This window comes from Sminthopsis crassicaudata, chromosome 3, assembly GCF_048593235.1.
Source record: "Sminthopsis crassicaudata isolate SCR6 chromosome 3, ASM4859323v1, whole genome shotgun sequence".
Taxonomy (NCBI): domain Eukaryota; kingdom Metazoa; phylum Chordata; class Mammalia; order Dasyuromorphia; family Dasyuridae; genus Sminthopsis; species Sminthopsis crassicaudata.
The window spans coordinates 27,668,209-27,677,203 of NC_133619.1; the positions used below are offsets into that span (position 1 = coordinate 27,668,209).

Here is an 8,995-nt window from a genome sequence, read left to right on the forward strand (position 1 = left end):
AAAAAAAAAGAATTATAATTTTAATATACTAAAATACAACAAAAATAGTTTTAAAATTAGGGAAATGTTTACAACAAAAATGTATAAGAAACTCTTAAAAATGCAAAGATAACTCATAGTCTATCATGAATAAATGGTTAAACGATATTGGACAATTTTCAAACGGGGAAATACAAATTGTTAACATTTGAAAAAATGCTCACCGCATTGTTAAGTGACCCACTGGCTCTCCTTGTGGCCTGCTGGGCCTCATCACAATGAAAGAGGAATTCCCCTCCTTTCAGAAGGGCCAACCTGCTTCGTAGGCTGCCCCTCATGGACTAGGGGGTACATGTGGACAGGGGCAACAGCTTGGGGAGGGGTGCTTCAGGAGGAGAGCTGATAGCTGGTTCACTGCCTCTGGTGAGGAGTACCAGACATCTCTCCTAAGGGGCAAATGCAGCTAAGTAGTTAACCAGAGCTTTATTACCCATTCAGAGCTGTTGTGAGGGTGAACTAAGATACTTTTAGCCTGGTGCAGGGCACAGGGTTGCCCACTTGGTCTCTATTCTTTGGGTGCCCAGCCTTAACAGCAGCCCCCAAAACTGGCCTTTTGAGTGTCAGATTTGAGAGGTTTACAAGGACACAGTTGGAGTTTGGAAGAATCTAGGAGGTATCAGGTAGCTGTTTTTAGAGTAGTCTGGCATGAGGTAAATTGAACCCAAATGTCTTATCCATCCCTGACCTCGCCTTCTTAACTTTGGGGCTCATCCAGTTCTGTTAGCAACCTGGATGTCATTCTCGACACAACACAAAGATCCTCCTCCCGCTTCATTGGTGAAGGCCTCTGGATTCCACCAACATATCCCAAATTCATTCCTGCCACCATCTTGGTACAGACCGTCATCCTATCCTCCCTTGTTTTGTCCTTAGCCTTTTCCTTCTACCATTTTCCTTTCCCCCTAACTCTCTGGAAGATGGGGGCTTTCTTCCAACCTGACTCTTGTATTGTCCTCCCCACTCATCTTCTAGCTCCTTCCTTGGTACCTGAACCATGCTCCTGGCTCCCCTATCCTCCTGGGATCCCTCCATCTTTCTGCTAACTTAATGAATTTCTTGCATCATTTATGACATCTACAATAGATGGGCACCATCTTTCTCCACTCTTAACCCTGGGACAATCTGGCTTGTGACCTTTAACTACAATTGCCCTCTCCTAAACTAAAGGCCTCAATCCCTATTCTTGACCTCTAGTGCCTTTAATACCATCCATCCCTACCTTTATCAACTCTAGGTTTTTGAACACCATCTTTGTTCTTTTCTACCTAACATCACAGTGTGCTGGATTCGTATCCAGGTCACCTCTTCCACTAATTCTCTTCATGATTATTGAGTCCCCATGGGTTCAGCTGCAATGGTGATTCTCATCTACTTACTCTGCAGGTGTCTCCCAACTGCCTTTTGAATATCTTAACCTGGATGTTGTAAACACAACTTTTCTCTCAATAAACCCTTCCAAACTTCCAAATTTGCCTGTAATGCTAAGCACATTTTTTAATGCCTCATTTGACCATTAAAGTAAATCTTATTATCTCTATTTAACAATTGAGGAAACTAAGGCAGATAATCTGATTTGCTCAGGGTCACCTAGCTACTGTGTCTTGGGTTGTACTTGGACTTGTTTCTGTCCCTACTCCAGGCCCAGCACTGTCCATTGTACTACCTCAGCAACAGCCTAGGAGCCATTCTCAACTCTCCTGTCATGTCCAGTCTGTTTCCAGGGCCTGTGAATTCTACCTTTATAATATCTCCCACCACCCTCTTACAGACTGCCTCTTCATCTCTGGATGTATCAGGGACTTCTGCCTCAAATCTCTCCAGTCTAGCCACCAAAGTGATTTTCCTAAAAACAAGGGATTATCACGTGTCATACACCCATCCAAGAAACTCCAATGGCTATCTCTAGAATCACAGCTTCTCTGGTATTAAAAGCCTTTCATTTTCTAGTCCCCTTTCTTGACTTCTAAAACATACTCTCCCATCCAATAACATGACTTCCCTGCTAAAATCCCATTTAATACAGGAATACTCAACTCCTCAATTCCAATGGCTTCCCTTTTATTTCATATTTATCCTTTAGAGTTGGTTTGTTTGCCTCATCCCATTGAAAGCTCATCAATTACAAGTGGGTGGTGGTCCTGTGCCCTCACTTATCTCACATAAGTTAATCAGGTTAGCCACTCCAATCTCATTTTCACCTCACTTAGGCTAATCAAGTGGATGATTGCTTTCACCATCCTGCAGTTGGGGTACACCCACACAAACATTGCCTCTACTATAGTAGGGGAGCCAGTTGAAGGATGTGGAAGCTCATTCCATTCCTGGTCTAATGACTGGAGATAGCACTTAAGTATAGTTTTCTATCCCTCAAATTAAGCTTATTGAGGACAAGGATTGTCTTTTGGCTTATGTCTATTCCCAGCGCATCATTGTACCTTTCCTGGTGTCACAGTAACACTTAAATGCTTGTTGACTAGTTGAGCTGACCCACCTTAGAGCTGAATTGAATTGAATGCTGTGCCTCAGTTTCCTTGTTTGTAAATAAGGATAAAATATGTTTTGCAGGCTGCAGATCAAAAAAAAAAAAAAAAAAAAAAAGGGAAAATCCTTGTTGGTATATGAATGATTGGGAACTTCTAGTTAGGACTTAAGAGCACATGAAAATCTTCCTGATGGCCCCCTCTCCAAAACCAAATTTCCTTGTATTTTCTATGGATTTCTGTTTGGGACAAGGGATTTCCCTCTTTCTCATGTTATGTCTGGTGTGACATGTGCCAGTCGAATAATAAACGCTTACTACACGACAAAAAAAAAAAAGAAAAAATGCTCATTCTCACTAATAAAGATGCAAATAAAAATAATTTTGAAGTGCTAACACACATCAATTGATCAAAAATAGTTGAAGAGGAAAAAATAATGCTGGTAGAAGGTAGAAAAGAAGAGGATCATTTTGTTGCTGGTAGAATTGCAAATTTGTGGAATCTTTATGGGAAAAATATTTGGCAGTACAATATAACAAAACACTTGTATCCTTTTACCCAGTAATTCCATTTTTGGGAATATATCTTAAAAACAACAAAGCTATCTGTTCAGATTTTTATAGCCACATTATATATATTATATGTTATATATATGTATATATCAGAATATATATAGATGTAAAAGATTGGAAATAGTCAAAATGTATAGTGACAGGGAAATAGCTTAATAATAATAATAATATCTAATGTTTACATAGCAATTACTGTGTGTCAGGTACTTTGCTTAGGGCATTATAATTATTATTTATTTTATCCTCACAACAACTCTGGTAAGTAGTTATCCCCATTTTACAGAAGATGAAACTAAGGCAGACAGACATTACGCTTGCCCACGGTCTGTCAGAATGATTCCAGTCTTAGCATTGTACCATCTAGCTGGAATATAAGATCAACATGTGTGAAGTCTGTAAATATAATTTCATGACACATCATTGTTTACCTGATTTACCAGTCTCAGACAGCCAAGCAGACAAACATTCAGCAGTGAGAGTGGGACGGGTACTTTTGGCCTTTGGTTAGGTGGAAGGAAGCTTCGAATGCCCCTGGTAGCTTGTTCAGATACCATTATAGCCATCGTTCTAGGTAAGGTGAGCCACACAGAATTCAAACTATTGTTCATTCAGCATTAAATGTAAGGAGATGCTTTGTGCAAAAGAAAAATTGGAAAGATCTTTAGAAATAACAGGAAAGGGGGAAAAAAGCCCCAGAAGAACATCAAACCTATTAACCATAGTCAAGTAAGAATTAAAATGAGTGAGAACTAATGGATCTTGAGGGATACTTAGAGGCTGTGATTTAAAGGCAGCTTTATTCTTTTTATGCATTTAGAGGAAATAATTTAAATGTAAATAGTTAATAAACACATTTAATTGGACATATTTAATGGACATTAAAGGGCTTTTTCAAATTCTCCTGGCATGAGGAATGGTGCAGGTGGAATTCCACCTGCCGTCTCTCACCCTCACAAGTGACCAGCCTATTTTCTCTTCCTATCTTGAATTTCTTGACAACATCTCCTTTCACTTCCTTGGCCAAGATACATAGGGAAGCGATATACCACCAAAATATCCATTTCCCCCCATCGGTAAATGATCAAAAAACAATAAAATGACTCTAAAAAGAATTGCAAAATATTAACAGCCACCTGAAAAATGGCTCCAAATCAGAAGAAAAGAAAAAACAAATTCATAGGTGTTACTTCCTATCTAGCAAATTCACGGAGACTATAAAAGATGGAAATAGTCAATATTTCAATGATGGGGAAGAGGGGTTGGTCCTATTTTAGGGCAGTGATCTCTTTGATACCTTTAGGAATTGTCATTGTTGTGGGAATGAGAAATAAAAACAGGGAATCCACAGAGCAACCCTACAAGGCGGCAGCAGAAAGTGCTTAGAAGAGAGAGCCCATCAAAAAAAAAAAAAAAGTTTTAAAATACATGGTAATATTCCACATATCCATTCAGTGTCCAGTTTCTTGCCAAATAATGTTTAAAAAACAAACAAACAAAAAACAAAACAAAACAAAACAAAACAAAAAAAAAAACGGAAATACATGGAAAAATTCTGCCAATGTGCAACACTTGTGGAGTGTCCACCTCCATAAAGGAGTAGTTTAGGGTCATCTCTCATATCTCTTCTTTTGAGTCATATTTGATTTTTGTAATTTTGCTACATTTAGTTCTGATATTTGTGTATTTTCCACTTATATTGTAGTCAATGTGAATTTAGTTTTCTTGGTTCTACTTCCTTCATTCTGCATCAGTACATACAAGTCTTTTTTTTTCATCATATTCATCATTTTTACAGTAGATTAATATTCTATCAGCTTCATGTACCACTATTTGTTTAACCATTTCCCATTAGATTATTTCAAATTATTTGTTACCAGAAAAAAGTGCATATGTGTTTGTATGTATACACACATACATTCATACATATATACACGTGTGAGTATTAGAGTATATACCTAATTGTGGAATCCCTACATTAAAAAGTTGGGGCACTTGAGTCATTTTGCCTAATTCCAAAGTGCTTTCCAAAATGGCGGTTCTGATTTATGAATGAGTTTATAATTTAAAGCAGCTTTTCCTTGGGCCAACATATTTCCACTTGATCAAATCACTTGATCTCCCAGTTTCGTAATCACGTTCTCACAAAAGGAACCATTCTTGGTGTGGGAATGGCCTGGTTTTGATAAAACCATGTTTTTTGATCCGTGACATTTACTAACCAATTCTTGAATCATGTATTCTAAAATTTTGCCAGGAATCAAAGGCAAACTCACTATATTGTTATTTACAGTCCATTGACACATTGATTAATGCATATTATAAAGAGAATTGGTAAAAACTGTGCCTCAGACTATAGAATGCTAGTACCTACAAATAACTAGAAAGATTGCTGCTCTCAGCATGAGAAGCTTGCTATTTTTCACAGACGGATTCTGTGCTTCTTAAGTGATGGGCTGATTTCCACATGGCTTAGGAATTGTGCGTATTTGATATTGGCAACATCTAATTAGAAACATAATTCTTAAGTTTCAAGGGTCAGTGATTTGGGGTGATTGTGGGCAATGGATTTGGTCTGTACAACCAGATTGGTGTGATTTACTGGTGGGGTTCTCCTGAACATTTGGGGGTCTATCTTTGTATTATGGAATCTTTCCATTCTGTGATCTCATACTTTTCAGTCCCAGTCATACATATATACTTAGGTATTTTCAATTTGGTCAGCTGCTCCTCAGGTAAAGGGCACTCCCTCCATTTCCATGTCTTTGCCACTTGCAAAATGAGTTGCACAAGGGTTTTTGTCTATGGGGGTCCTTTGGGATACAAACTAAGGGGGAGCATCTCAGAGGCAGAGTTTGAACTCGGCTCCTTCTGACCACAAAGTTAGCCTCATTCTTCTTATGCATGAGGAGAAGGAGGAGGAAAAGGAGAAGGAGGAAAAGGAGGAGGAGGAAGAGGAGGAGGAGGAGGAGGAGGAGGAGGAGGAGGGAAGGGGAAGGGGGAAAACAGTTCAGTCCATGGGTCACTATTCCCTTGTTTCACTCACATTTCATGGGAAAAGTGGCAAATGGCAGGGAGGACTCCCATCCCCTGGAGACCCAAAGCATCCTTGCACTTGATTTCTCTTCCCTCTGAAGAAACAAGCTGGCGCTCTATATTGTGATTTTAAAGGAAAGTTCGGATTCGCTCCTATAAATGACGCTCTTAAACTCAGTTAAAAAGTAAAAGTAAAAAGTTTTAATCAAATAAGACAAAGTATAGATAGTTTAGATTTGCATAAAAAACAAATAGAAATAAGAACAATTAACAATATGACAATTATAGCAGATAGAGGAAGAGAATACATCACCAATTCAAGGGAACCTCAAAAACTCAAATGGCTGGGAGTCCTGTTTCAGCCTCAATCAACTTGAATTGTGTAAAGATTTTTCCGGGTGAAGCGTCCTCCCCACATATGAGACTCGGTCATAATATGGGGCACTGACTTTTTATATGTCTTTAGACAAAGAAGGATTTTTGCCAAAAAATTATATAAGGGTTTGGCACATACATCTCTGCAGGTGCGGGGTACGGGAGGGCTTCACTAGTTGACTCGTTCCGAATCGTCTGTATCTTGACAGTTCTTTATTAATTGTCTATGCCCAGGGAGGGAGCCACTCCTCTCTGGAGCATAAACATCTCTAGGAATGGCTAGTTCCTAGCATCTAGTGTCAAAAATATACAGAGTTCATGGAACGGTCAAGTTCCCATAATTTGGAAGCTCAGGCCTGTTATATTTGAGTGAGCTTATAATTCTAATATGAAATTTAAAATTTCTTATTCACGCTCACAATGAATTTCGTTCTAATTGAAGAAGAGGGAGGGGCAGCTAAGTGGTGCAGTGGATAGAGCACCAGCCCTGAAATCAGGAGGACCCGAGTTCAAATCTGGTCTCAGACACTTAACACTTCCTAGCTGTGTGACCCTGGGCAAGTCACTTAACCCAGCCTCAGGGGGGAAAAAAAAAAAAAGAAGAGGGAACTGCACTTCTTACTGGTAAGTTATGTTTGCATCTCTCTCTTCCAGGTTGTAAGTACTTTGAAAATTAGTTAAGAAAGGAAGTGGTTTAAGCCTTAGCATTCTTCACAGGAGAGATCATACTGACCCACAAGATTTATTTTGTCCCAAGAAAACAGGCTGAATGAGGTTTCTTTAATGTTAGGACACTCCATTCAGAGGAGGAACCAGCTTGGTTCAACCTGGCCTGGGAGGACATATCTAAGAACAAAAGGAACGGGATTCCCTTCTGATTCTCCATCCACACTGGTTCCCTTTTCTGTCCTTGTACAACCACTTCAATAGGCCAGGATGGACTGGAGAAGAGCTCCTTGCTCTACAGCTAACTGGCTCCCAGAGTGTGCGCTCTCCTGGGATACATTTTGAGGATTTTCCTCCACAGTGAGGAAACCTGAAAAGACTTAAATAGAAAAGCATCTCTTCATTCAATTTTGAGGGCCTAAAATAATTTACTCTAGAAGTCTGAATCGGGTTACTGCTAATGAGCCATCAGGTGCCGAATCAGGACTCTGACTGCTCTTGTTCAGGGCTTTCTGGGGTGCGAAGCTCGGGCTAACACTTAGACTCTAAATCTGGAAGCCAGGGTTCTAGTCCTGGGCCATCGGTCCCTGTCATATGGCCCTGAGGAAGTCATTCTCCCTGGGCTGGGTGAGCTGAGATGAGGGCATCATGATGCAAGAGTGGTAAGTTCTTTTAGAACCATAGACATATATTGTTACTGAATATTGTTCAAGTTTTACTGTCAATGTATATTTGTGTGACTTTAGTGAAGTACATTTTAGAATTTCTATTTATTGCAGTACATTTAGAATTTCTAGAAGTGATAAGTTCTCTTTGCAATCTACAAAGCATTTCTCCCTTCCAGCTTTCTGGCTCAGGACCCCCAGTAATTCACAGAAAAATGGCATGACTGTAAGGTTAACAGGATTCTGGACGTACAACATTGCACAGTGTGTCCAGCTTTCTGGTTCAAGACCCGCAGTAATTGGGCCTGACTCTAAGGTTAATGGGATCCTGGACGTACATACAACACTGCACACCATGCAGCATATCCTCTCAAAGATGAGGAGCCAGACTCTCAAGTTAAGTTATTTACCCACCTAGTCCCTGGGACATAAACTTAGGGTCCCCATAATGCCCCCAGCTTCAGTGGATCCCAGCAGTACCACATTGACATGTCTATCCTGGCTCAACCATTTGGTGAATGTGAGGGAGACACCACTTTTCTCTGCTCCTAAGATACCGTCTCTGTAACATGAAGATCCAACTTCTAGAACCTTTCTGGTTCTAACATTTTGTGGCCCACTTAGTCTTTTTCTGCCTCCCCCAACACCTCTGTTTCAAGGAGTGTCCAGTGTATGAGGCTGAATTGGAACTCAGGTTCTCCTGATTCCAGGGGCAATGTTTTATCCACTGTACCACCTGATTGCCTCCATAGGGACTGTTAAATGTGAGGAATTGAATACTCTTGACCCCCTTGAAAGAAGTCTCGGGGTATTGAGGCTGGGAAAAAAAAGAGAAACCCTTGTCACTTCTGGTTCTCCAAAATATCACTGAAAATATGACTCAGAAGTATAGAAATCTATCTTAGCCTTCAGCAAAGTAGGAGGGGAATGGAATACAGGAAAGGGAAAGGGTGATAAAAAGGAGGGCATATTAGGGGAAGGAATGGTCAGCAGCAGAATACTTTTGAAAATAGGATGAAAGGAGAGAGAATAGAATAAATGGGGGGGGAATACAGTTAGAAATAGTAATTGTATTCTTTTTTATATTGTAATTGTATATATTTTTAAAAGTAATTATTTTTACAAAAGAATTTTTAAGCAAGTTTCTCTAATTAGGTTTCATTTA

The 8,995-nt window shown here is 39.7% G+C and overlaps 1 non-coding gene across 1 annotated transcript; it reads left to right on the forward strand.

Annotated features, from left to right (window-relative positions):
• Window positions 1–202: 202 nt before the first annotated feature.
• Window positions 203–335, forward strand: LOC141565270 (small nucleolar RNA SNORA35). Its single transcript, XR_012488946.1, has one exon. It is a non-coding gene; the product is annotated as a small nucleolar RNA SNORA35 (small nucleolar RNA).
• The last annotated feature ends 8,660 nt before the right edge of the window (window positions 336–8,995 follow it).